At 49.8% G+C, this 27,611-nt stretch overlaps 1 pseudogene; it reads right to left on the reverse strand.

Annotated features, from left to right (window-relative positions):
* The window catches only part of LOC119949851, a 93,492-nt pseudogene that overhangs the window by 38,526 nt on the left and 27,355 nt on the right, over positions 1-27,611 (reverse strand).

Here is a 27,611-nt window from a genome sequence, read left to right on the forward strand (position 1 = left end):
ATGAGGCGAGCCCAGGACAGGCCCTGAATAGGCACCCAATCTCTTAACTAATAATAATAATAATAATAATGGCATTTGTTAAGTGCTTACTATGTGCAAAGCACTGTTCTAAGCACTGGAAAGGATACAAGGTGATCAGGCTGTCCCACATGGGGCTCACAGTCTTAATCCCCATTTTACAGATGAGGTCACTGAGGCACAGAGAAGTCAAGTGACTTGCCCAAAGTCACACAGCTGACAATTGGCAGAGTCGGGGAATGGGTCCGTTAGACTGTAAGCTCCTCAATGGCAGGGACCAGGAACTTGCTCTTGTTGTACTCTCCCAAGCGCTTAGTACAGTCACCAGCATCCAGCAGGAGCAGGTGCTCAACAGATACTCCTGAGTGATTAGCCCATCCCCGATTTCCCCAGCCTCTCCACCTCATAATAATAATAAGTGCAGGGTAGATACAAGTTCATCAGGTTCCACATGGGGCTTACAGTCTAAGTAGGAGGGAGAACAGGTCTAGAATCCCCATTTTGCAGATGAGGGAACTGAGGCACAGAGAAGTTAACTGACTTATCCAAGGTCACAGACCAGGTTCGTGGTAGAGCAGGGATTAAAACACAGGTCCCCTGCCTCCCAGGCCTGTGTTCTTTACACTGGGTCATGCTGGTCCTCAGACATCTAGCCATGGGAGTGCTTGGCTCTAGCCCTGGCAGGGCCTGGTGGGGTCCCAGTAGATGGAGGCAGGAGCCCTGAAGCTGGGATGGGGTGGGGATGGGAGGGGCCCTGAACACATTTGGGTTTGCACACTTAAGAGAGGTCTATGTCTCAGAATGTGTTTCCCTAGGCCCTCATCAGTACCACCAAAAAGGGGACATTCTCAGGTTCTGAATCCTGAATCCTAAATACAGAAAATTCCTTCCTCCTTTGGATGCAGTTTCCCTTGGCCCGGTGAACAAGTCCCTAATCTGCTGAGGAACTACCTGTGACTCAAAAGTAGCCAAGACCCGGGGATCGATGACAGGGCAGCTAAACAGTGCTTTGCACACAGTAAGCGCTCAATAAATATGATTGAATGAACCAAACTGGGGATGACCCCTGAGTTGAGGATGAATGAGGGGTCTTCAGGGTTCCCCCAAGCAGAGGCTAGAGGCCACAACCTCTGGGGTGCCTCCTCTCAATGTCCACCGGTGAATGGTCTGGCCAATGAGCAATCTCCCCCTACACCCTGTTCACTGATTGGTCATCCCAGGCTCCTCCTCCCCCTCCTATCCCCTTACTGTGGGGGTTCCTCAAGGTTCAGTTATTGGTTCTCTTCTGTTCTCGATCTACACTCATTCCCTTGGTGACCTCATTCGCTCCCACAGCTTCAACTATCATCTCTATGCTGATGACACCCAAATCTACACCTCTGCCCCTGCTCTCTCCCCCTCCCTCCAGGCTCGCATCTTCTCCTGCCTTCAGGACATCTCCATCTGGATGTCAGCCCGCCACCTAAAACTCAACATGTCCAAGACTGAACTCCTTGTCTTCCCTCCCAACCCCTGCCCTCTCCCTGACTTTCCCATCACTGTTGACGGCACTACCATCCGTCCCGTCTCACAGGCCCGCAACCTTGGTGTCATCCTCGACTCCGCTCTCTCGTTCACCCCTCACATCCAAGCCGTCACCAAAACCTGCCGGTCTCAGCTCCGCAACATTTCCAAGATCCACCCTTTCCTCCCCATCCAAACCGCTTCCCTGCTTGTTCAAGCTCTCATCCTATACCATCTGGACTACTGTATCAGCCTACTCTCCGATCTCCCATCCTCTTGTCTCTCCCCACTTCAATCCATACTTCATGCTGCTGCCCGGATTGTCTTTGTCCAGAAACGCTCTGGGCATGTTACTCCCCTCCTCAAAAATCTCCAGTGGCTATCAATCAACCTGTGCATCAGGCAGAAACTTCTCACCCTCGGCTTCAAGGCTCTCCATCACCTCGCCCCCTCCTACCTCACCTCCCTTCTCTCCTTCTACAGCCCAGCCCGCACCCTCTGCTCCTCTGCCGCTAATCTCCTCACCGTGCCTCGTTCTCGCCTGTCCCGCCGTCAACCCCCGGCCCACGTCATCCCCCTGGCCTGGAATGCCCTCCCTCCACACATCTGCCAAGCTAGCTCTCTTCCTCCCTTCAAGGCCCTACTGAGAGCTCACCTCCTCCAGGAGGCCTTCCCAGACTGAGCTCTCTCCTTCCTCTCCCCCTCCTCCCCCTCTCCACCCCTCCGCCATACCTCCTTCCCTTCCCCACAGCACCTGTATATATGTACATATGTTTGTACATATTTATTACTCTATTTATTTATTTATTTTACTTGTACATATCTATTCTATTTATTTTATTAACATGTTTTGTTTTGTTCTCTGTCTCCCCCTTCTAGACTGTGAGCCCACTGTTGGGTAGGGACCGTCTCTATATGTTGCCAACTTGTACTTCCCAAGCACTTAGTATAGTGCTCTGCACACAGTAAGCGCTCCATAAATACGATTGATTGATTGATTGATTGATTGATCCCAGGGCCCTGCGGCAGCTTCCAGGCGGGCGCTGAGGGCTCCCGAAGCCACCCCTGGGCCAATGTGAGGATAGCAGATGCTCTTGGCTTTGTGTGTCAAGGCAGATTGTGCACTGCAGTGGGACGATGTCAAAGTGAACATTGGGCGGAGGCCAGCAGGAGCCTGAGTGTGTCCCCGGGGGCGGGGCAGGGGGAACCTGGCTCTGGGATCTGGGCATTCCCCTCCCAGGTCCCAACAAATCCAGGCATTACTTCCGGGCCTCAGGACTCAGAGGCAGGAGCCGAGGTGGAGGGAGGCCGGGTGTTGGTCTCATGTAAAAATACAGGACACGATGGCACTTTGTGCCATCAGATTGGGACCTGACAGGAGGCAGACTGGAGGAGAAGCTGGCTGCCCAGTAATAATAATAATAATAATAATAATAATAATTGTGGTATCCGTTAAGCACTTACTATGTGCTCAGGACTATTCTAAGCGTTGGGGTACATACAAGGTAATCAGGTTGGACAAAGTCCCTGTCCCACAAGCGCCTTATAGTCTTTAACCACATTTTCACAGATGAGGTCACTGAGGCACAGAGAATAATAATTATGGTATTTATAAAGCACTTACTATGTGCCAAGCACTGTTCTAAGAAAAGTTAAGTGACTTGCCCTAGGTCACTCAGCAGACATATGGCAGAGCCGGGATTAGAATTTACGTCTTCTGACTTCCAGGCCCAGGCCCTTTCCCCTAGGCCACACGGCTTCTCCTAGAGTAAGGCAGGATGGAGAGTCAGCCTGGAGCTGTGGAGCCGTGTTTCCGTGTGGCATGCTCGAGTTGGGTGCAGGTGGGGCTGGAAGTCAAGAGTCAGAGCAGGGGAGCTTCATGGAGTTTCAACAGATAAGCAATTGAGTCCCTCGGAGTCCACGGCGGCCTTTGCCCTATTTGGAGATGTTGATTAAATCTGCCATAGAGCTGGGTTCTGGGAGAGCAAAGCCTCACCCACTCCTCTGCCAGGCCCAGGGCCGGAAGCTCCTGGAATCCACTTGGCCCCAAGCCCGGACCTGACTGTCCTTCTCCTTTCCTTTCCTGCAGAGATCTCCCAAGATTTCGGTTCTCATCGGGGATGTTTGTGAGGAAGCTTCAGGACACAGGATATGGCTAGATTGGATCACAAATCCCCATTAGGTAGGTAGTAACTCCATTAGACTCGGGCTCCTCTGTCCCCAGCAGACTGCAGAAGCCCTTACGAACTGAACCACACTGAACCATGAAATCTGAACCCTGGCGGAGTTCACCTCCAGGAAGCCCTGATGAATCAATCCCCAACCTCCCCAAGTCTACGGCCAACCTTAGCACCTCTGCTAGGCAGCATGGTCTGCTGGGTATGGGAGATAAGAGGCAAGAGACCCGAGTTCTAGTACCAGCTCTGTCACTGGCTTGCTGCATGATTCAGTAAGTGCTCAATAAATACGATTGAATGAATGAATGAAGTGATTTGCCCAAGGTCACACAACAGACAGGTGGAAGAGACAGAATTAGAACTCAGGTCCTCTGACTCCCTTGCCCATATTCTTTACTCTAGGCCAGGCTGCTTCACTTCTATTTCTACAATCTCATCCTGATATATTTGGGCCACTATCCATGATTTCCTTATTCTTCTTCCTGCTCCCATGATTTGTAAATAATTTTGGTTTCCCTGTCTCCCCCTAGAGTGCAGGAGCCATGTCTTCTGGTTCAGACAGACTCTTCCAAAGGACTTAGGGTAGGGCTCAGCTCACAGTAGATGCTCAAAAAATATTACTGGCAACAATGAATACTAGGATTTGGATAATTGCCTCTGGACAACATCACTAACTGAGTAGCTTCAGTACTTCACAGTACTGACCTAAGTGCTAGGGTAAGAAACCAAAATGACAGAGGTAATCTTGTCCTCAAGGGTTTACCATCAAATGTGGAAGACAAGCAATCAATCAATTAATCAATTATATTTATTGAGCCCTTACTGTGTTCAGAGCCCTGTACTAATCGCTTGGGAGAGAACAACATAACAGAGTTGGCAGATACATTCCCTGTCTACACTGAGCTTACAGTCTAGATGGGGAGACAGACATTAATATAAATTAATAAATTATGGCTATGTACATGAGGGCCGTACAGCTGAAACAGGGGTGAATGAAAGGAGCAAATCCAAGTGCAAGGGTGGATGGAAGTTAACAAATACGCAATAGTGAAAAGAGGGTGTGAGAAGATGTGAATAATAAACACAAGCGGATGAATGAAAAGAAAAACAGGTCAGAAGAAGGCTGAGGTGGTTGAGGAGATGGCATGACAGGCGATCCTCCAGCTTGTTGTGGGCAGGTAACGTGTCTGTTTATTGTTATATTGTACTCTCCCAAGAGCTTAGTTGAGTGCTGTGCACAAAATAAGAACTTAATAAATATGAATGAGTGAATGAATGAATGAATGAAAGCATTTAATGAGCATCTACTGTGTGCAGAGCACTGTACTAAGCATTTGCTTACTGTGGGAGCAGAACATGATTACCAACTCTGTTGAATTGTACTCTCCCAAGAGCCCAGTACAGTGCTCTGCACACAGCAAGCACTCCCCACCCTTTTTCCCTTCCCTATTTCAATACCGATACACATGGCCTAGTGGCAAGAGCACGGGCTTGGGAGTCAGAGGCCACGGGTTCTAAACCTGGCTCTGCTACTTGTCTGCTGTGTGACCTTGGGCAAGTCACTTAACTTCTCTGTGCCTCAGTTATCTCATCTGTAAAATGAGGATTGAGACGTGAGCCCCACGTGGGACAACCTGATTATCTTGTATTTACCCCAGTGCTTAGAACAGTGCTTGGCACATAGTAAGCGCATAACAAATACCATAATTCTTTCAGTAAATACCACTGATCAATTGGGAGAGTACATTAGAGCTAACAGACCTGATCTCGGCACTCAAGGAGTTCTCAGCCTACCAGAGGAGACAGACTCAGAGATGAGGAAGGTGAAAGCGTGCAGTGTTTTCCCCAGCAAGTGTATATACCCTTGCTCCTGTGACTTTATCATCCAACTCACGCTTTCTCTTTCTCTACTCCCTCTTCCCAGAGCTGTAGCCCAGAAAAAACAGCAAGGGTCAAATAAATAACATGGCCTCATGGAAAGAGCACGGGATTGGGAGACCTGGACTCTAACCCCCCTCTTCCATCTGCCTGTTGTGTGACCTTGGGCAGGTCTCTTAACTTCTTGGTGTCTCAGTTACCTCATCTGTAAAATGGAGATTAAAATTTTGAGCCCCTGTGGGACAGGAACTATGTCCAACCTGACTATCTTAACACCTTCTTCCCCAACGTTTAGTACAGTGAATGGCATATAGCAAGCACTTAACAATACCATTTAAAAAAGAGGGATCTGGTTCTAGATTAAGTGACTTTGGGCAAGTCCTCGAATCTTGCTGAGCCTCAGTTTCCTCATCTGTAAACTGGAGATAATAACACTTGCCTCTCCCTATCTCACAGTGAGATAAATGAAGCAAGAGTGCTTTGGCAAACTAATAGTTCTAGACCAATTCAAGGTATTATTATTATGGTATTCCATCCTCTTTCTCCCTACCCAGTGCTCTTTTTCTCCCACATCCTCCTGTTTCACGAATGCTCCCTGGTGCAGATGATAAAATGCGGCCCAAGGTATTACAAGATGTAAAACCTAGGCAAAGTGCAAACCCTCTAAAGGCAAGGGGTTTGAGAGATTTCTACCCCAAGCGCACCCTGAGCTGAGTGATGAAGGTAAATGATCAGTACCTTTGGATGGTACTAATGACAGAGTGGAAATGGCCCACAAGGAAAGGAGGTGCTTATTGTGGTTAAATTCTTGGGTGGCAGGGGGGCTCTTCCTCACAACCCCATCCAGATTCCAGTCCTGCCGCCACCCAGCTTCCCTTTCCCCTCCAACCCTCAGTGTCAAAATTCCCACAGCGTTGAGTGACGAAGCAAATTCTGCCTCCAGGAATTTGCTAAACAAAACTACAGCCCCAAATAAGTTTTAGGTACTTTTGAAAGTTCCCACTAAAAGGGAAATATCCTTCGTGGTGTGATTCAGCAGTTTCAGCCGTAAAATAAGAACCGTCCCCGAGACTGACTCGTCATGGACGGGGCCTGAAAATGGGGGCTTGGGAGGAGCCGTGGGTCTGGCGGCTGCCACTCAGGAAACCCCGAGGGCAGTGGAGATTTTCGGTGGAGGCTGAGCAGGGGCAGAACCATGAGCTTCCTTGTACCTCACAGGCCTGCCCAGCCGCCGTTAGCCCTCCTACAGGCTCGGGTCATAGGGACGGATGTGACGACCGGTTTCCTTCACCTTTCTGTGCGGGTTTTGTGTGGCTTCCGAGCTCCAGGGACAAATCCACCCGTGCCATCCTCAAACCACACTCAGCAGCAAATGACAAAAGAGGATCACTAACAGTGAGGTCCAGGAACCAAGTTAAATCACAAGCAGCAGCGTGGTCTGGTGGAAAGAGCGTGGGTCTAGGAGTCAGAGGACCTGGATTCTAATCCCAGCACTGCCAATTGCTCACTGCATGACCTTGGGCAAGTCACTGCACTTCCCTGGGCCACGGCTCCTCTGTTCTCCCTCCTACTTAGATTGCGAGCCCCAGGTGGGGCAGGGACTGAGTCCAACCTAATTCACTTGTAATCTACTCCAGCACTTAGAACAGTTTTGACATATAGCAAGTGCTTAACAAATACCATAAAAAAAAACAACAAAAGGAATAGCCATAGCTGCTGTTGGGTGGGCCAGGAGGGGACACACTCAAGTCAGAAGGGGCGAACACACAGTGTGAGGACACAGTGAAGCCCAATCTTAAATACCATGACCTGGCATGCACTGCTGAGATTCGGCACTAGGCAGTAAGGTCTTTGACGGCAGGGATCATATCTACGAATAGTTTTGTATTGTGCTCTCCCAAGCACCTAGTTCAAAGCTCTGCACACAGTAAGTGTTCAGTAAATGTCACTGGTTGGTAAGGAGACCCCTGCGCCAGACAGACCAGCCTGGCGGGCAGCGGTCGGACAAAGGCTCCGTGCTGATCGGAACATCAAGTGAAAGACTCAAAAGCAGAGAAAGGCCCCATGGGGGACAAACTCATCAACTCAGGAGGAAGGATCTTTACCCACCCATAGTACAGGAGGGAATGGTGAGAACTCATTGGATTTATCAGCATTTCTATTCTTCCTCCCGCTTAGGCTATGAGATCCATGTGGGTCAGGGACTGTGACCAACCTGCTTAGCACATAGTAAGTGCTTAACAAATACCATCATCATCAGCATCATCATTATCATCATTATAATAATAATTATTATTGCCTGCATACCTGCACACATCGAGAGGGCCTCACCATCAATAGCAGCGTTTCTGCAAAAGAAGGGCATACAGACAGTCGATAAATGCATGTGTCTCCAGTGAGAGATAACATCTGGTCTCCCAGGCCTGGAAGGGGCTTCGTGAGTTATCAAATCGATTCTCTGTCAACAGGTGTTTCCTAGGGCCAGCCCAACTAATCGGAAATCTCCAGCAAAGACAATGCCCCACCTCCCACCCTAGTGTTTAACAAGCCTCATAGAGATCAAGTTCTGCCTCTGCCTAATGTAAATGTCTCTTGCTCCAGTTTAAACCAATTCCCTCTTTTCTAACCATCCATGGCAATAGATAGAGGATAGCAGGCCCTCCTTCTCCTCCGTCTCTACCTCTTCATCCCCTTCCTCCAATTCCTTACTCCCCTTCTCCTCTTCCTCCTCCTATTTTTCTCTTCTTCCCTCTCCTGCTCCTCCTCCTCCTCTCTCCTTCTCCTTTTCCTCTTCCCTCTCCTACTCCTCTTCTCTCTCATCCTCCTCTTTTCCTCTTTCCTCTCCTACTCCTCCTTCTCCTCTCTCTTTCCTCCTCCTCCTCTCCCCCCCCACCAACCTCCTCACCTTCCTCTCCCTTTAAGAATAGAGCCTGGGGAGGGAAAAGTGGTGAAGAATCCAAACATCCGCTGGATTTGCTGCTCAAAGAGACGTTGCAAGGGTAGGGATTGTGTCTCCCAACTCTGTTGCATTGTACTTTCCAAGCTCTTAGCACAGTGCTCTGCACCCAGTAAATGCTCAACAAATTTATCGATCTTTAGCAGCCCTAATTTATTCAGTGCCTTTCAATGCCACCTCTGAAGGCTGAAATCCTAGGGGTGAATCCCTTGAGGGTGTTAGAAAGGATTGAAAAGACTCAGTGTGTTTCGCAAACCCAGTGAAATCCCTTTTACACACCCAGCTACGCACACATTGAATGTACATCCAACCAGATTAAGGCATTATGGGGTTTGGGGCATGTAAAATGGGGCAGGGGTTTGTTGGAGAGATAGGGAGAGGAGATGAAGGCACAGGAAAGAGGGGAACTGGGAAAGAAAGTGGAGAAGCACGAGAGGTTCGGGAAGAGAGGGGGCAAGGAGAGGGGAAGCAGAGAGACCAAGCAGAAAGAGCATGGGCCCAGGAGTCAAGGAACCTGGGGTCTAATTCTGGCTTTGATAATTCCCTGCTGTGTGAATCTGGGCAAGTCATTCAATTTTTCTGTGCCTCAGTTACCTCATCTGTAAAATGGAGATGAACTACTTGTTCTTCTCCCTTAGACTGTGAGCTCCATGCGAGAAAGGAACTGTGACTGTTCTGATCGTACTGTATCTACCACAGTGCTTGGCGCATAGTTAGCACTTAGCAAATACCTCTATTATAATTATTAGGAGGAAGAGAAGGAAGAGGAGGAAGAGGTATTAGCAAATACCTCTATTATAATTATTAGGAGGAAGAGAAGGAAGAGAAGGAAGAGGAGGAGGAGGAGGTGGGGGAAGGAAGAGAAGAAAAAGGAGGATGAGGGAGAGGAAGAGGAGAAGGAGGAGAAGGAGGAGGCTTTCAGTCAGAGGACCAGAGGCTGCTGCCAATGGGCAGTGGTGGACCCGGCTTCAGGGGGGCCCAACGACTTGTTCCACTGGCCCCGTGGGATTTACAGGCCGGACACTGGCTTGGTTATGGAGCAAATACCAGGCTGTTTGGGAGCTGGGGGGATGGTCTGGGGGCAAGGTAGGCTCTCAGACCGCCCCCCCGAGCTCTGCAGGTCAAGCTTCTGGTCCAGCCCCTACCTCAAAGGAACCAACCAGTGGGCTGGAGGGAAACAATAGAGTCGAGAAGTTGGCTTTGATGCCAGAAGACATGGTGGGCTAGCTATGACTCCCCGAAGGGGGGCCTGGGGCACTGCCCACCACCCCCTTAATCTGCATTCTCTCTCTCTCTTTCCCTATGTGTCTCTCTGCCTCTGTCTCCCTTTGCTCCGGCTGGCCCCCAACCGCCAGCAACCTGCCCAGACCCAGGGGGTAGAATGGCAAGGGTGAGTCAGGCAGCAAGTCCTCCCCCTGCAGAGTGTGTGAGTGTATGAGTGTGTGTGTGTGTGTGTGTGTGTGTGTGTGTGTGTGTGTGTGTGTGTTTGTGTGTGTTCAGCAAGCAGGAAGACTACCAGACACATGCCCAGGCTTGTTCACTTGACAAAGCTGGGATAGCAAGTGGGGTCCAAACAGGCCAATTTCAGAAAGACCTCGTGACAGCTCTCTGGGTGTCCTAACTGGCCCCAGGGGAAGGTGTGGCCCACCTGGGCTTTAGGGCGGGGGGGTGAGGGGATGGCACTTCAGGATGTGATCCTTGGCATCTCACCATCCCCATTTGCATGAAGCCCCAAGGTTCCCCAGGTCAGCAAAGGCCAAGACCTTGACATGGCTGTGGCAGGAGTGAACCCCACGGGGACAGATGGACATTTTTTCTCCCCCTTTTCAAAGCCTTATTGAAGGCCCAACTCCTTCCCTGACTAAGCCCTCCTTTCCTCTTCTCCCACTCCCTTCTGTGTTGCTCTGACTTTATTGACCCACCCTCCCAACCCTGCAGCACTTTTGTACATAACTGTAATTTATTTATAGTAATGTCTGTCTCCCCTCCAGACTGTAAGCTCATTGTGGGCAAGGAATGTGTCTGTTATATTGTTATATTGTACTCTCCCAAGTGCTTAGTACAGTGCTCTGCACACAGTAAGTGCTCAAAAAATATGATTGGCTGACTCACGGGGAGACTGGCTGCATCCTGATTGGTTGGTCTCCAGAAAAAGCCACAAAACAGTGTGCTTGGGTCCAGTGATGCACCCCAGCGTGTAAGTACTTGCTTCCTCCCACCAGGGCAGCCGGCGTGGATCAAACAATTGACTAATTGGGGGGTTTCTTCCTGACCCCCAGGCAGTGATGACCCCTGGAACCTCCAGATGACCCTGTAGCCCTGTCCAGATGTCTGGATAATAATGATAATTGTGGTACTTGTTAAGCACTTACTATGTGCCAGGCACTGTACTAAAAGCTGGGGTAGATAATCAGGTTGGCACAGCCCCTGTTTCACGTGGCACTCACAGTCTTAATCCCCATTTTTCAGATGAGGGAACTGAGGCACTGATAATTAAGTGACTTGCCCAAGGTCACACAGCAGACAAGTGGAGGAGCCACGATTAGAACCCAGGTCTTTCTGAGTCCCAGGCCTGTGCTGTGTTCACTAGGCCCTGCTGCTTCTCAGGATGAGGCAACCATGGCAGCCATCGAGGTCCCGAGGTCCGGGCACTGCAATGGCTGCATTGCCAGCCTGTGGTCCCAGAGACCCCCATGGGGACGGGCAGGCCAGTGGTGAATCAGACTCTGCTCACCCACCCCACAGCCTTTCCCTCCACAAGTATGCATGTTGGAGCATGCAAGTGGGTAAACGGCTAACAGGGAATGGGATTGGCCTGGCAGACTGCCTCCCAGGTCCCTCAGGCAGGCAATCGTATTTATTGAGTGCCTGCTGCATGCAGAGCATAGTACTAAGCACTTGGGAGAGTACAATACAACAATCAGCAGATGTAACCCCTGACGTGAACAGGTGAATATCATGTCCAATCAATCAATCAATCGTATTTACTGAGTGCTTACTTTGTGCAGAGCACTGTACTAAGCGCTTATGTCCACTGAGCTCCCCGCTGATCCTAGCAGCTAGCAGGCATGCAGGACATGGATACATGAACAGGTGAACATCATGAACTCCATGCTGTCCCCAGAAGATAGCATGTTTACAGGCAACAGACAGGTGAACAGGTAAACATCATGCCCACTGGCCTCCCTGCTGTACCCCATCTTAGCTCTGGGCTTGGGCTGCTTTTGCTCTAAGGTTCATCTCTCTCTGGCCTGGACTTCCAGAGTACCCAGGTCCAGCTACAACCTTTCCCTCTGGCGACAACCTTCCTGGTCACCAAGAGTGTGTGTGTGGGGGGAGAGGGGAGATGGAGGGCAAGGAGACAGCACCCTCTTCCACACCCATTCCCTGCTCTGGGCTGCTCTGGCACCTCCAACCCCTCTGGCCGGGCCTGAGATGGGGCTACCTTGGTCGCCAACCTCTTGTTCCCGGGGGAACTCAGAAAATCCAGCCGGCAGAGGCAGCAGAGACATCTCCCAGACTTTGGTCTCTTCAGCTGGCTCTTCAGAGATTGTAGGACAGGTGCTCTCTTTATCCCCTCCCCACACAAGGGTCACCTCAGGTTCCCAAGGCACCTGTGAAGCCTGGCCAGCCTTGGTTAGAGTTCTCAAAACCACCACTGGATGGGACTTCCTCTCCCAGCAGGAAACCGAGCCTCCGACCATTTGCTCCCGGGGGCTGCTGGAAAACAGGCCGCGAACCTCTTGAATGAACTCGTCTGTCGTCTGCCCTTGGCAGTGGAGTTTCCTTCCACTCCTGGCTTTCTGGATCAGATTACCGGTAACCTGGAGTTGGATTGACCCTCAGATCTCCCCTCTCAGTCCAGGGCCTTTATGCATCCTCTGGTGGTCTCTCTGTGACAAGGAGACTATGGGCTCTTTACCCAGTGGGCCTAGGGACCAGTGATGCCACTATTCCCAAAAAGTTGGGTGGGGTGGCCAAAAGCAAAAGGGAGATTACAGGTTATCTCTGGCTAAGCAGTTTTCCCGGGTGATAAAAAGTTGGTTCTCTAAAATCTTCCAGCAGGGCTTATGCCTGGGATATCTCCCAGGACATCTCTTGGAACAGCCAAGAGAAGGAAGAACGGAAACACGGACCATCGGATAATTTGGTCGTGAGAGGAATCAAGGATTCTGGGGGGACTGCTTCAGCTTTCAGCACAGGGAGAGCGAGGCGGCCAGCTGTGCACACTTGGGAAACTCCGTATCCAGCACAGTCCTCTGAAACTGTTCTGAATCAGACGAAGAAGCAAGCATGGTCTAGTGGATAGAGCACAGGCCTGGGAGTCAGAAAGATCTGGGTTCTAACCTAGCTCCACCGCTTGTCTGCTGTGTGAGTTTGGGCAAGTCACTTCACTCTCTGTGCCTCAATTATCTTATGGGGATGAAAACTGTGAGTCATAATAATAATTATGATCTTTGTTAAGTGCTTATTATGTGTGAGGCACTGTGCTAAGTGCTGGGGTGGATACATGTGGGGCAGGGACTGTGTTGAACCCAATTAGCTTGTATCTACTGCAGTGCTTAAGAACAATGATGATAACAATAATCATTGTTTTTGTTGAGAGTTTACTATGTTCTGTACTGTATTAAGTGGAAGGACAGATATAAGATAGGTTGGAAACAGTCCCTGTCCCACATGGGGCTCACAATCTTAATCCCCACTTAACAGATGAGGTAACTGTAGCACTGAGAAATGAAGTGATTTGCCCAAGATCACACAACAGATGATGATAATAATAATAATAATAATTGAGGTATTTGTTAAGTGCTTACTATGTGCCAGGCACTGTACACTAAGCGCTGGGGTGGATACAAGCAAATAGGGTTGGACCCAGTCCCTGTACCATGTGGGGCTCACAGTCTCGATCCCCATTTTACAGATGAGGTAACTGAGGCCCAGAGAAATTCATTCATTCAATCGTTTTTATTGAGCGCTTACTGTGAGCAGAGAACTGTACTAAGCACTTGGGAAGTACACATCAGCAACACATACAGATGGTCCCTACCCAACAACAGGCTCACAGTCTAGAAGGAATGAAGTGATTTGCCCAAGGTCACGCAGCAGACAAGTGGCAGAGCCGAGATTACAACCTTCTAGACTATGAGCCCATTGGTGGGTAGGGACCGTTGCTATATGTTGCCGATTTGTACTTCCCAAGCGCCTCGTACAGTGCTCTGCACACAGTAAGCGCTCAGTAAATATGATTGAATGAATGAATGAATGAACCCACGACCTTCTGACTCCCAGGCCCGTGTTCTATCTACTACACCATGCTGCCTGATGGAGCTGGGATTAGAACCCAGGTCTTTCTGATTCCCAGGTCCATGCTCTATCCACTAGACCATGCTACTTCACCAGTTCAGTCCCTGGCACATAGCAAGTGCTTAACAAATACCATTAAAAAAAGAGAATGACTAGGCCCAAGGAAGGGAGAAGCAACATGGTGTAGTGGATAGAGCACAGTGCTGAAGAAAGCCTCGGCCACTTTGAATTGTTACGGACAAAGTCAACATGGTATGGGGACTGATTTACTGATTGATAGATTGAAAGGAACAGGAGGATGCCATAGAAGGTCGGGAGGAAAGTCGGGAGGAAGCCTCGCCTCAGACTCTAGTTCGAGAAAAGTGTCCAGTTTGGAGTCCAACCTTTCAGAAGGGGAGGGAAACTGGAGAGGGAGCAGAGAAAGCCACAGAACATTTCAAAGCATTGGGAATGGGGGCTTGGAAGAACTGGAGCTGTTCAAGTCTAGAGGAGGCTGACGGGGAGGTGGTCTTTGGAAGTGCCTTCAAGGCTAGGCTGGGTTTCCAGGGAGAACTCTGATCAGCTGTTTTTTCCTGTCCCCCAAAGGCTGAACAAAAAATCCGACTCAAAGGAAGGTAGGAGAAATTTCATTTGGGCCCCCGGGAAAGATGGGGTATTTATGAGGGTGATAAAATGTTGGAAGTTTACAAGGGAGGTGGTGGCATTCCTGCCAGCACCGGAGAGCTTTATGAAAGGAACAGTCTCCCTCCTCTTCTCTCCCTCGCCCCCCCACCCCTACCCCCCATTCTGTCCTGGAGCAAGGGCAGGGAGACCCGTCTTCCCTGGGACAGGGGGCTGGAATCTGCTTGAGATTAAATGCAGAACATTAAAGTGACTTGTTTGGCTAGACAGGAATGGCAGCTGAATACTTCTGATTACAGTCCATTTACCTGCTGCCAGATCCCGGTTAGGAAAGGTGTCAGGAAGTCACACCCTGGTGTTCAACTTTGACACCACTTACTCCTATTTATCATGGCCAGAGGAGGAGGAAAGTGGTGTTAGAAGGAAACAAGCAAGAGTTGAGAGGCTAGGATTCTACTGCTTGGTTTCCAAGAATGTTTGGCCCTAACTATGCCTAAAGTTTGAAAAGATCCGCCCTTTCCTCTCCATCCAAACCGTTACCTTGCTCGTTCAAGCTCTCATCCTATCCTGTCTGGACTACTGCATCAGCCATCCTCATGTCTCTCCCCACTTCAATCCATACTTCATGCTGCTGCCTGGATTGTCTTTGTCCAGAAACACTCTGGGCATGTTACTCCCCTCCTCAAAAATCTCCAGTGGCTACCAATCAATCTGCGAATCAGGCAGAAACTCCTCACCCTCGGCTTCAAGGCTCTCCATCACCTCGCGCCCTCCTACCTCACCTCCCTTCTCTCCTTCTACAGCCCACCCCGCACCCTCCGCTCCTCCGCCGCTAATCTCCTCACCGAATGGTGAGGAATGCCCTCTCTCTGCCCATCCGCCAAGCTAGCTCTCTTCCTCCCTTCAAGGCCCTACTGAGAGCTCACCTCCTCCAGGAGGCCTTCCCAGACTGAGCCCCTTCCTTCCTCTCCCCCTCGTCCCCCTCTCCAACCCCCCCATCTTACCTCCTTCCCTTCCCCACAGCACCTGTATATATGTATATATGTTTGTACATATTTATTACTCTATTTATTTATTTTACTTGTACATATCTATTCTATTTATTTTATTTTGTTAGTATGTTTGGTTTTGTTCTCTGTCTCCCCCTTCTAGACTGTGAGCCCACTGTTGGGTAGGGACCGTCTCTATATGTTGCCAACTTGCACTTCCCAAGTGCTTAGTACAGTGCTCTGCACACAGTAAACACTCAATAAATATGATTGATTGATTAATTGATTGATTGAAAAGGAATGATTGGGCTGCCGTTTCTGTTCAGAAAGCATTAACCCCTGGTGTTTATACCCTACCTGGCACTTCCATTCTTCTTAGCATTCTTCTTTTTTATTACTACTAATAAGCAGTGTGGCTTAGTGGATAGAGCATGGGCCTGAGAATCAGAAGAACCTGGATTCTAATCCCAGCTCTGTAACTTCCCTGGGCCTCAGTTACCTCATCTGTAAAATGGGGATTAAGAGTTTGAGCCCCATGTGGGACAGGGACTATGTCCAACCTGCTTAATTTGTATCTACTCCACCACATAGTAAGTGCTTAACAAGTACTATTATTATTATTGTTATTATTATTAATAATAATAAGGATAATTGTCATAATTGTTAAGGTCTATGTGCCAAGCACTATTAGAATACACCAGAGTTTTGCACAAAGCAAATCCATTGGCATTTGATGGACTCTATCTAGAGAGCTCTATTATTTAGTGATAATAAGCGCTTACAACATGCCAAGCCCTGTACTAAGCACAGGGGTAGGTACAGGATAATCAGGTCAGACACATTCCCTTTCCCACAAGGGGCTTACAGTCTAAGTAGGAGGGAAAACAGTTATTGAATCTCTGCTTCACAGGTGAGGAAACTGAGGCACAGAGAAGCTGAGTTACTTAGCCAACATCACCCAGCAGGGAAGTGATGGAGTTGGGATGGGAATCTAAATCTGACTACTAGCCCAAGGCCCTTTCCACTAGGCCTAACTACTTCATCAGAATGAAACTGGATGAAATAGCTGAACCAACAACTGAGTGTACTGATAAATAAGTAAATAGTATTTACCTAAATACAAAAATAGTAGTGGACATGAGTGCTGAAGAGAAGGTGAAAGAACCCCAGTGCTAACGGTGGGCATTGGCCTGTTGTGACTGCCTGACTGTGGGTGACCTCTCCAATTCCCTCAGAAATCATTTCCTTCTGGCTTGGCTTCCTGGGGGAAAGGTCCTGGGGCTGATTCTGTGGCACCCCCCCCACCCCTCCCTCTTTCTGCCATCTTCTCCTCCCCACCCAATTCAGGCTGTGCTGCTCCCTCCCCTTCCACCCCAAGTCCGAAGAGTGTAATCGACCCCGAGCCCTGAACCCCATGGCCCAGATCACTGAGAAACCAGGGCAAGGACGGCAGGTTTCTGACACGGGCTATGCAGGCTCCAGAGTTTCTGCCCTGTATAACTCACAGAAGGGAAGCCACGGTCAAATGCAAGGAGGTGCGCCTCCTACCCCCATCCCCTGCTATCCCCCCACCATGCTCTGGGGACATTTGAATGGGTCTCCACAAATCCTCCCTGCCCCCCGGATCTGCCAGATGCCTTTTCCTGCTGATGCTTGCAAATCCCATCGCGCTGATGCTCATGGATTCTGGAGGCAGTCATACCAGTCATTTATTCATTCATTCATTCATTCAATCACATTTATTGAGTGCTTACTGTGTGCACAGCACTGTACTAAGCGCTTGGGAAAATACAATACTGCAATAAACAGTGATATTCCCTGCCCACAACAAGCTCACAATCTAGAGGCAGGGAGACAGTCAATCCAGCAGTTGGCCTCTGCTCAGTTAAAATGTCCCTTGAGGACAGGGATGTGGTTTTGCTTCTGCCATACCCTCCCAAGTGCTGGGTACAGACTTTATTATCACTATCATTATGATAGTTGTTAAGCACTTACTATGTGACAAATATTGTTTTAAGCACAGGGGTATATACCAGTTAATCAGGTTGGACAAGGTCCCTGTCCCACGTGGGGCTCACAGTCTGAGTAGCGGGGAGAATAGGTGTTGAATCCCCATTTTACCATTGAGGAAAACTGAGACACTGAGAAGTTAAGTGACGTCCAAAGTTACACAACAGGCATGTGGTAGAACTGGGATTAGAATCCTGGTAACTGACTCCCAGTCCCACTCTCTTTCCACTAGGCCATGCTGCTCTTTACTCAGAAAATGTTCAAAATCATCTCTGACTGACTGAATGATTCCCAGATTGAGCCAGACCTTGGGCAAACAGGTGGAGTCACATGGGCCAAGACTGTAATAGAAATCAGGCGGTGGCCTAGAAGAAAGCTAACAAAGCTTCACCTCTCCTCTCTATGGCCTATAGGGCAGTAGTTCCTGGGAATTTCAGGATATGGGAGACATCCAGGTACATGAAACTGGCGATCATTAGTCAGACAACAAATAAGCATCAAATTGAACAGCCACTGTATCTAGGGCAGTGGACTGTACATCTTTGGGTTGCTTAGCCTAGACTTCTGTGCAGTAGGAAGTAAAGGTGAATGCTGGGAGGAGGCGAAGGGGTGGTATTGGGAAGCAATTCCCAGTGGCTAGCGCTTTCCTTTTGGACCCACTAGCAGTGCCCCGGGGCCTCAAGCAACTCGGGGAATCCCTCCTGGCCACTGCGGGCCCCGGCCCAGAGCCTTGGTGTTTCACGGCTTGGCCGTGTGTCTGCTGTGGCCCTGTCACTGCCCCCAGGGCCACCTCCATGGGCCCATGTCTCCCTTGCCCCCACAAAACTCATCTGGACCCCAAATACAGAGCTGCCACCATCCAGGCTGGGCTAGAGAAAGCAGGCTGAGACTGACAAGCCTTGACTGGTGATTGATCAGTGAATAGATTGATCCGAAGGCAAGAGGCCACCCCTTTGGCAGTCCTTCCACCAGGCCCTCCTCCTGCCTTGTAGATAGGTTCTACACACACACAACCCCCTCTGCCCATCCCTGGGTCCGGTCCCTGGTCTAACCAGCCCCAGATCTCCCCAAAGTAGCAGGAAGCATGGAGGAACCGGGTGACTGTTGCCATCTTCATAGTCAGGGATGACCACCCAACACCCCCAGCATCCCCCCTTCTCCACCCATGAATTTCTCTCAACCCCAGATCTAGCCAAAAGCTTCTTGGACCTACTCATATGTTTGGCCTTTGGACTTCCTCCATCCTCTTCAGAAAGCATTTACAAGCGCCCTGGTGCCTGTGACATTGGGTCAACTGGATAAAAGAGACCTGACCCCTACCCTCAGGGAGTGGACCACTTCACGTCTGACTGGCAGTGATGGGCAGATGGAGTTGGAGAAGGGGAAGAGGAAGAGGAGCAGGAAGAAGAGAAGGAGGAGGAATAAGACGATAAGGAGAAGGAGGAGGAGGAGAAAGAGGAAGAGGGTTTGAGTCTCTCTGTTGGTTCTAACCCACTTGCAGATTCTAGAGGAGAAGGACCCTGGTTGGTCTCTTCCCCTGGGATCCCCTCCTATCCCCCGCAACAAAACAGTTTTCAGTTCTCATTTCCGAAGCCAACCTGCCACCTGGAGCCCAATGTGGATCTGGGCCTGAGAAAACTGGGAAGGGCTTAGGCAGGGGTGGATGTCTGATGTCTGAGATGGCAGCCTAGGGCCCAGAAGTTCATGGTACCCAGCAAATGTGATAGCTGGGCCATAGTGACAAGTCCCTGACTGCCCCCAGATGCTCTCTGGGACAGCAAAACCCTCCCCCAAATAACCCCAATGACAAGCTGGGCTCCCTGGGTGGCCGACCAGGCAAGGACTGACCCTCTTGGAGACACATCCATGGCCGACCCCAGGATCCTCCCTCCCCGTGCTGGGGCCAGCAGAATCCCCCTGGGGTGCTCAGGACTGAGGCGAGACAATCAGATGATCGTGGGCTGCTCTGAATCCTGAGCCAGGCCAAGGGGCGCCTCCCCTTCCCAACCGCAGAAGTCGGGCTGGTTCAGGAATGTCCGGAGCCAGGATCCCAGGAGACTGGTCTCAGGCCGGCTACAGGCTGGCGGGAATCGGAGCCCCCGGGTAACAATCTCAACTGCAGTATTTGTCAAGAGCTTACTAGGTGCCAAGCTCCGGGGTAGACATCAGATCATCAGATTGGACACAGTCCCTGCCCCTCACGGGGCTCACAGTTTCAGAAAGAGGGAGGACAGGGATTGACTCTCCATTTTACAGATGAGGAAACTGAGGCACAGTGAAGTTAAGAGACTTGCCCAAAGTCACTGGCAGGCAAGGGGCAGAGCTGGGTTTAGAAAACAGGCCACCTGACTCCCGAGCCAGTGCTCTTTCCCCCGGGGCCACATGGCTTCTCCTTGGGTGTTCCTGTGGGTGGTGTCACCTCCCAGGGGCCACCCCAGGACTTGACCTCTCAGCTCCGGGTTGGTGATTCCCACTGAACTTCCCTGTCTCCTAGAAACCCTCCTATTTACTGGAAACAATAAACTGTGGGAGGCGTCCAGTCCATCAACTTATCGCCCGTCCACTGAACACCCTTTCTTAATATTTAACCATGTATTTAAGCAAGAGATTCCCACCTCCCCGAGAGCTTTGCGAAGGCCCTGATGTTGAACCTGATAATCAGGAGCAAATTTGATTCTCCGAAGTCACGTGGTTTTCTCTAAGGCAACAAGATGTCAGGTGGCCATTTGTTGAGGTTTAGGAGGAGAATGACTTATTGTAAATGGAGCTGGGACGTGCTCACGCTGACACCCAGCGAGAGACTCGGCCACCGCCAGCCAGCCGGCGAGCAAGCTCTCTGCAAAATTTAGCTGTGGGTCTCGGTGCCTCAGCAAACAGCGAGGTCTCTATCAGGGACGGGGCCTGAGGGATGTGTGGTGTGAGAAAATGTGCTGAGGAAGTGCTGGTGAGAAAACAGAGATGATCTGTGGGAAAACGTGGTGGGGTGGTGGTGCTACTGGTGGGGGCAGTGGTGGTGGTGACCACGTTCAGTTCAGGCTCCCCTGGGGATAGGTCGGGGCACGCGTGTGCACATGCCTGCACATGCATTCATGCACATGTGCACACCCAAAAACATGCACCCGCAGCCTGGGCTTCCCCGAGTATACTGTCTGGATATTTGAGACCTACTGCTCCATCTTAGTCTGAATCCTCTGGACTAGGGTGTAAATAAGATTTACGGGATGCTCCACAGAACCTTTCCACCCAAAGTGATCGGTCATTTCAGGCTAGGATAGGGGAAGGGGGGAGTAATGGGGGGGAGTGCCATGCGCTTGCACACGTGTGTGCCTGCATGCGTATGTGTGTGTGTGTGAGCCATCCTCAGAGCTCAGGAAAAAAAATTAGTCCTTGCCCTTGGGGCAACTTTCCCTCTCAATTTCCCTCTCTCCCCAGGCCTGCTCTATGGGTGTCCTGAACTCCATTGACCCATACTTCCCCCATCTTCCTCATAACTTGGACAGGCAGGGAGAGCAGAGTGGCATGCAAGTCCTTCCCCCTCTCCCTCCCTATTTCCTTTCCCTTGCCCTACCACCTTCAGGAGACACCCGCGCCCCTTCCAATCACCGCAACCTGGCTCAGTTCCCAACGGTCCCAGAGAAGGCCCTGAGTCTGGTGAGAAGACTTAAAGCCAGGGAGACAGTGTTGGAGCCGGGAGAGGGACTCAGTCCGGGACTGGAGAGGGTGCAGACACACTGATGATCCTACAGTTGCATTCACACAGTCAGGAGACCTGGGTGGGTCCCAATCTCAGCTCTGCCATTGGTTTGCATTGTGTCCTTGGGTAAGTCACTACTCCAACTCCCTGAGCCTCAGTTATTGGAGAGAGTTACCTGGCAACTTTGTATTTTACTGTTAGAGGCCAGTGAGTGAGAAAGAGAGAAAGAGAGTGTGTGTGTGTGCAACCACGCATGCATGCGTGCCTACATGCCCCATATCAAAATACCTGTTGTCAATGGGAATATGTCCACTGACAAGCATTCTTAGCTGGTAAACAAGCAGAGAGATGGAGGGTGGGAGCAGGTGTGAGTCGGCTGCAAGTTTCTCCTCTATTCCTTAGTGACAAAATGGATGCCTGCTCACCTCCGTCGGGTATCACGGGGTGAGTGGCTAAGGCAAAGATGCTAAGGGTGCCAAGAGGTGGGCTGGAAAGCAGACATGGGCCCCACAGAGGGCAAAGCAATCCTGATCTCAATCCATCCAAGCAATGCCAGGGGGACCACTCGTCACACACCTATCTTCAGCTAAGGCAAGACTGGTGGGTAAGGACGCCCCATCGGCCAGCTAGACCCCCGAAGGCGATACTTCTCATAGAACAGTCCTTGCTATTCTTCTCCCAAGTAGCATGGGTTTTGCTGGGAGTGGGGGGAAGATGACCTCATAGCTGAGAAGCAGTGTGGCCTACTGGGTACGGCATGAGCCTGGGAGTCAGAGGACCTGGGCTCTAATTCTGGTTCTGCTGTGTGACCTTGGGAAAGTCACTTAACTTCTCTATGCCTCAGTTACCTCACCTGTAAAATGGGATTTAAGACTTTGAGCACCATGTGGGACATGGACTGTGTCCAAACTGATTAGCTTGTACCTACCCCAGCACTTAGTACAATCCCTGGCACAAAATAAGCACTTAATGAATATTACTGAAAAATAAAGTGGGGTGGGGGGGGTGAGTAGGAGAGGCCATGGCTTTGTCCAGCACCCCACAGAGCTCAGTGGGGGTCAGTGATACTATTTATAATAATGCCTGTCTCCCCCCACCGCCCACTAGATTATTAGCTCGCTGTGGGCAGGGAACGTATCTGTCATATTGTTCTGTTGTACTCTCCCAAGCAACAAGTACAGTGCTCTATACACAGTAAGCGCTCAATAAATACAATTGACTGATCAACTGACTGACTTCAGAGTCCCGCTCCAGCTCTGAAACAGCAGGGTTCCCTCTTTCAATAAACACTATAGATTAATTGATTGATCAATCAACTCCCCTTGCCCTTTCCCTGGAGCTTCCTTCAGAAGTAGTCAACCACCCTTATGGGTCCCTCGGTGCCACGTGAGAGGCCAGTCCTCACCCCAGCACAATCAATCGTATTTATTGATTGATTTATTGAGGTCAACAAGCTGTTGACCTCTCCTTGTCTACGCACTGGTGAGACCGTGGGGTCAAAGGTCCCCCGAGCCACTCCAGAATCCTCCTGGTCAGACGCTCACCTGGGGAGCCAGCAGATTTAGAAAGCTGTAGACCACCCTAGCAGCCACTTGGAGGAAGATGCAAATTTCAGGGTCACGTGTGCCATAGCTACCCGGGTGACCCAAATCTGCTTGTGGGGAATCACCCCCGCCTGGGCAGGACCCCGGCTCTCCAGACACCGAGACCAACTGAGAAACACAGAGCAAAGGCCCCAAGACAGAAGCGATCTTGCCCAGCAAAAATCCCCCAAAACACAGCTTCGCTCACCTGGCTGCCCTTAGCTTTCCTAATAATCCGAAGGATGGTTCATTCATTGTCGTATTTATTGAGTACTTACTGTGCACAGAGCATTGTACTAAGGTCTTGGGAGAATACGGTATAACAATAAACACATTCCCTGCCCACAGTAAGCTTAGGGTCTAGAGGACGAGCTTACAGTCTAGATGGTTCTGATTAAGCGCTTGTAAAAGGTCCAGCACTGCGCTAAGCACATTCAAGCTGGCCCACTTGGGCTGGTTCAGAGAGACCTCACCATGTCCCCTAAAACCAGAGCAAGAAAACAAATTCCTTAAAAGGCTGCTTGGAGACTGAGGTTGAATGAGGACAAAGTTCACTCTCTAGCGAGCATTGCTCAACACACAAACCAGCGACCCACAGAGGCTAGAGAGCCTCCTTCTGAAGATCAATCGGCCAATGCACTGCATTTAAGAGAAGCAGTATGGCCTAACGGCAAGAGTACGGGCCTGGAAGTCAGAAGGACCTGGGTTCAAATCCTAGCTCTTGCTGTTACTTGTCTGCTGCTGTGTGACCTTGGGCAAGTCACTTCAGTTCTCTGGGCCTCAGTGACCTCATCTGGAAAATTGGGACTAAGAGTGTGAGCCCCACGTGGGACACAGGCTGTGTCCAACCTGATTAGCTTGTATCTGCCCCAGAGCTTAGTACAGTGCCTGGCGCATAGTATGTGCTTAACAAATACCATTTACTGAGGGGCTGGGGCCTGCTGAGCATTGTTACTGAATGCCTGGGGGAGTAAAGCAGAAGCAAACTGCAGTTCCCTGCCAAAGGGAAGGGAGACTATGCTCTAATAATAATAGCAGTAATAATAATGGTATTTGTTAAGTACTTACTATGTGCCAAGCACTGTTGTAAACACTGGATGCCCCGATCTTCTCAGCTGCCTTTGTGCTCATCAGAAGAGGGGAGGAAAGATCATTTCTCATGCACCTTTCCAGCACTTGCATTGGATGAAATGAGCCCATATCCATCTTTCTTCTTATTATCATTATTAATACTAATAATAGTTATTAGTAATAATAATTTTTAAAAAGCACTGCGCTATTAGCTGGGGTACAAATAAAATCATCGTGCCAGAAAGTGTCTGCTTCACACAAGGCATCCAGACAGGTAGTTAATTTTATGGGCCAGGCAGGTCTTTAATCCCCTTACTATAGATGAGGAAACTGAAGCCCAAAGGAGCAAACTGACTTGCCCAAGGACACGCAGCAGGTCAGCTGCAAAGCCGGGATTAGAACCCAGATCGCCCGACTTCCAGACTCTAGCTCTTTTCACTAGGCAAGGCTGCCTTCCAAAAGGAAACCAGACCAGAGGGAAGGGATGAGCAAAAAGCCCGACTAATCCTCAAAGGGGAGCAAACTGAATTAGTTGTCCTTGACCAACCGAAAGTTCGAGCACATGAAAAATAAGACAAGCTGCTGCTCAAGAGACCTTTCACCCCCAGACCAAACATTCCCCTTCTCCTCCCCACTCCCACCCCCGGTTCCCAAGAAGCAATCCCACTTTCCCAAGAAAACTCAAAGGCTCAGATAAACCGGCTCTTTATCAAGCGGACGGCAGTAAGAGCACACCCACTGACAGGCTCACTGTTCAGGTTGGCACAGCCCTTGGGAAAAGAAAGCTGTTGGGATTAGCCGGAGGGGGGAGTTGCTTTGAACTAGAACAACCTGGGTCACTTCCTGCCATTCAGTGAGCTGCAGACTCTGGTAAATAGCTCAGACTAGAACCTGCAGCATTTCCCGTAAATGGCCAACTTGACCACGTGAGCAGCCTGGGCTGTGAGGAAGCCAGTTTGCTCTGCTCAGGCACAGTTTCCCTGGGGCTGGGTCCTTGTGGCCTGAGGGGCTGACATGTCCCTGGTTCTGCTCCCCCGCACACCCGTATTTGTTAAGCCCTTACTATGTGCCAGGCAATGGGGTAGAGACAAGCTAATCAGGTTGGACACAGTCCATGTCCCACATGGGGCTTAGAGTCTTTATCCCCATTTTACAGCTGAGGTAACCGAGGCACAGAGAAGTGAAGTGACTTGCTGAAGGTCCTACAGCAGATGAATGGTAGAGCGTGGATTAGAAGCCAGATGCTCTGACTCCCAGGCCCGTGCTCTTTCCACTTAGGCCATACTGCTTCCCCAAGAACTTCCTCTCTTTCCTACTGCATCGCTTAACAGATAAGCCAGAGGACCAAGAATAATCAGGAATCACTGAGTCCAGGCACGAGTTAGGGGAACAGGAACCTTGGTGAAATGCTGCGTCTTCCCCGACCCCCTGCCAAGAAGGAGACCTGAGAGGTTAGCCAAGATTAGGACAGAACCTAATGGTCCCAGTTGGCCCTATAAATAACCCAGAATTAGGGTGTAAATAAGATTTACGGGATGCTCCCAGCGGGCATAAGGACAGCACGGCTGATGGAAAGGGAGACCAGGAGAAACAATTATGTAATAGGAGATGGATTGTTCATTGGGGGGTTGGTGGCGGCATTCCAAAACATCCAAGGAACATGTGACATCACACACGCTACTCCAGCAGTCAGGGTGATGTAATGACATTTCGTGAAAGTCTGCTGTATTTGGCCTGAATCGGCCGGCACCTAGAGCATATCCTGACCATCTTGATTGCTCTGGGGCCTCTGCGCTCCCATCCCAGGTCCAATCTAGTGTGGGAGACAAACAGACAGAACTGATTTCTAAACAGTAGAAGCAGGAGGATAAATAAGGACAAAAGCAGCATGGCCTACTGGAAAGAGCACGGGCCTGGGAGTGTAAGGACCTGGGTTCTAATCCTGGTTCTGCCAGTTGCTTGCTGTGTGACCATGGGCAAGTCATTTAACTTCTCTGTGCCTCAGGTTTCTCAACTGTAAAATGGGGATTCAATACTTGTTCTCCCTCCTACTTTGTCTCTGAGCCCCATAGGAGACAGGGATTGAGTCCGACCTAATTAACTTATACCTTCCCCAGCTCTTAGAACAGTTTGACACATTGTAAATGTTTAACAAATACCATTAAGATAAAAAAGTGAGTGGGTTGGGATGAAACAGCCAAACAAGTTATTATTATTGTTGTTGTTATTTATATTAATATATAAGTATATCATTGTATATTAATAATTATTGTTATTAATAGTGTTTTTTAAGTGCTTACTATGTGCCAAGCACTGTACTAAGTGTTGAGGTAGATACAAGATAATCGGGTCCCTCATGAGGCTCACATTCTAAGGAGAAGGGAGCACAGGTATTGAATCCCCATTTTACAGACGAGGAAACTGAGGGAAAGAGAAGTCAAGTGACTTGTCCAAGGTCACACAGCAGGCAAGTGGCAGAGCCAGGATTATAACCCAGGTCCTCTGGCTCCCAGGCATGCTCTTTCCACTAGGTCATGCTGCTTCCTCATGGACTATACAAATATTCACACGTGTTGAAGGCAGCTGTTAAGTTGCGTGACTGGGGTGTTGGGAATCTACTGGGGGAAGCTTCCTGGGGGAGGAAGAGGATTTGGGACAGGGCTTTAATGATGTCCCCGGTTTCATCCTCCAGTGGCAACTTTGAGTCCTAACTGCCTCACGAATCCACCTCAACGGTTCTTCTCTGTGACCCCTATCTATTTCCAGTTCAAACTGCTGACTTCTTTTCCTGCAGCCCAAACAGGAAAAAGAGGAAGTAATCCAGATAAACCCCACAATCCTGGCTTGGAAAATTAAATCGGCACAGGCTGGGGTTCAGATTAGTTGGGATTCAGGAGTCAGAACCAGAGCCTAAGGAATTGTGCTGATAAGGCAGAATGGCCTCAGTGGGTGAAACGATTCAGACCTCTGGTTTGGTTTGGCTTCCTGTTTCCTGTGAGACTGCATGATCTTGGATGGAATCTAGGGCTAAGATCATTAACCCTTCCCCTTTTCCCCCTACACACACACACACACACACTCACTCACTCACTCACTCACTCACTCACTCCAAAATTGCCCTTGGATGCAAACACTGGTTCTTTTGGGATGATTTTTCTCACTGGGAATCTCTCCCCAGTGTGCCTCTTGCTTTCACTGGCTACTCACTCTCCCTGGAGGTATTTCTGCAGCTCTTGGCATTTCACCACCCAGAAGAGCTCAGTGTCACCTGCTAAACCTAAAGCTTTCACTGCATGCTCCCTCTCCCCAGGACCCCTCACAAGCAAATTGCCCCCACTGCCTCTGGACAGTGATGAGAGCATATAAATTATTCTGCACTTACCACAAATGCTAAAATCCACCCCTCTGTGCAAGTTCTCAGTCCCAAAGCCTTCGTGACTGGACCGATGTACACAATGGAAGACTCCATCATCCACTCACCCAGTCATAGTAGCACCGAGTGAGTGCGACACACTCTACTAGTCGATTGGGAGAGTCTATCAGAATCACCCAATCAGTTGTATTTACTGAAGGCTTATTGTGTGCGGAGCACTGTACTAAGCGTTGGGAGAGTGCAATATAACAGAATTGTTAGACACGTTCCCTGCCCACAAGGAGCTTACAGTCTAGAGGGGGAAACAGATATTAAAATAAATTGCAAATATGTACAAAAGTGCTGTGGGGCAAAAAAGGGAACAAAATCAGGAGCAAGGGTAACATGGAAGGGAGAGGGAGTAAGGGAAATGAGGGCTTAATTGGGGAAGCCTT

Source organism: Tachyglossus aculeatus, chromosome X1 (assembly GCF_015852505.1).
Source record: "Tachyglossus aculeatus isolate mTacAcu1 chromosome X1, mTacAcu1.pri, whole genome shotgun sequence".
NCBI lineage: Eukaryota > Metazoa > Chordata > Mammalia > Monotremata > Tachyglossidae > Tachyglossus > Tachyglossus aculeatus.